The sequence below is a fragment of the Myotis davidii genome, unplaced genomic scaffold (genome assembly GCF_000327345.1).
Source record: "Myotis davidii unplaced genomic scaffold, ASM32734v1 scaffold120, whole genome shotgun sequence".
NCBI classification, from domain to species: Eukaryota; Metazoa; Chordata; class Mammalia; order Chiroptera; family Vespertilionidae; genus Myotis; species Myotis davidii.
The window spans coordinates 1,448,578-1,450,571 of record NW_006294778.1 but is presented as its reverse complement, the minus strand read 5'-3'; positions in this window follow the sequence as shown (position 1 = coordinate 1,450,571).

The window sequence follows — 1,994 nt, the reverse complement described above, 5'->3', positions numbered from 1 at the left end:
CCCAAAAGGTTGTAGCAGTTAATGCTTCTGCCCCTTCCCCAAATCTTTGCCTGTCCTGGATGTTAGCAATCTTTTTCATTTCTGCCAATCTGAGGATGAAAAATACCTTTAACTGTTCTCTCCTATGCTCCCCACCCCCCAATCTATTCTCCACTCTGCAGATAGTGATCGTTTTGAAAAACAAATTTTACTACATCACCTCCCTGCTCAAAATTCTCCACTTATTTTCTGTCATTCTTAGAATAAAGGCCAATATCTTTGACATGAAAAAAAAAAAACAACACCTTGTGGTCTAATGGTCTACCTGCCTATCAGGAGGGCTTTTCTCCCAATAGGAAGGGCCTTCCCCAGGTCGAACTCTACTGAGAAATTATGATGACATATTAGCTTGTTTGCCGGAACAAGCCTCATAGGGCGTTACGCTTTTTAAAATGTGACTAACTTATGCCTGAAAGGAATAATTATTTCTATATTATGTGCCTTGATGGAAGTGTTTTTCCAGTTGCTTGGGGCAGACCATTTAGAGTAAACAGGGAAACGAAGGACTTGTCAAAAGAAAAAAAAAAAAACATGTTAGGGCGACACCTTGGCTCCCAAGGAATAGGCAGAAAGTCTGATGGTAAATGTAGGGGGTTTTTGCTTCTCTTGTTTTTAAGTTGGACTTTTAAAGCAGAAGCTGCCTTTAATGTGCTGGTGTGCAGAACAGGAAATCTGATTTTTCGGTGTGATAACACATTCTTTGACATTAACCCGGACGGTTGGATTGTTAATGACACTTTCATCTTCAAAGCCCTTCACCATCACGGGTGGATTAATTATTCGTTTTTTTGGGTTTGTGTTAAAAAGTCTTCAAAGCCTTCATCCTTTCCTCCTTGGAATTGGAGCTCTTCAACCTTTCAAATGTTGCTTTCCTGCCCCCAAGGGAGACAATAAATTGCCTCTTTTTTTTTTTAAAGACAAAAAGAATACAATAGAAATATACTCTTTACACTATGGAAAGCTGATGTCCTTATATCCTGGGTGGGATTAGAAGAGGTCGGAAAGCAGTGTTTAAACTGTGTTTACAGTAAGCACTGTGAGATGTAACTCTGGCGAAGAGTGTTTGTTACCGCTCGGGCTTTTGATGTGCTCCTGGAAAGTGCCACAGCTACCGAGAGCACCCTGCGTTCGCCATAGTGGAGCCTAATAGGTGAGTGTCGCTCAAGTATTATTCCAATTCCTGTCCCCTTCAAACAGTGCCTAATGGGGTATTTTTAACGACTTGGTTTTGGAGAAGAAAACCCTCAAGCCTTTCCTCCGGGGTCCTCCTGGATTTGACACATTGTATAACCACAAGGGAGCAGTCTTTTCTTTTGATGAGGTCTTCTCTCCACCTCCCCCAAAATGAAAGAGCAAGTGCAAGTTTGCAAACAGTCTCAAAGCCCTTTCCATTAGCCCTGGACGCCGGAAACCACAAAGGGCAGTTCAAGTTGTGATTTTCAAGGAGAAAGCCTCCGGGAAACTTTCGCTCCGCCGCCAGGAGGCCTGTCGGTTCCTGGGAGGAGCCCTTCTGAATCCGCGAGGATTCCTCGGCTCTTGAAGACCCAGATCAGTGGATTACAGTAATTGCAAACCTCGGGTGGCTTCGGAAGATTACTCTGTTTGGTGTGCGCTCACATTTCCAGGCTGGGGGACCGAGCGGAGGAACCCCTTTTGTTACCTTTTTGAAAGAAGAAGATCAGAGAGGAAGACGAGGTTTGAAGTGCGGATTAGGGGTCCTAAATCTTGGCCCGGCACCTCCGTCTGGAACTTTATAAGGAGACTGAGGCGTGCACTGGCTTTACGGAATCATGCACAGTTTCCCGGGAGCGTGTTCTGGAACTGAGCTTCGGGGCTCAGAAACGTCTCCCCACACAGACCTTCCGTGCCAGGCAGTCTGAATGCACCATCCTCTCCGCTTTGAAGATTTGGAGCCTCGTTTTCTGCCGAGACATTAACTTCTTGGTTGATCTGTT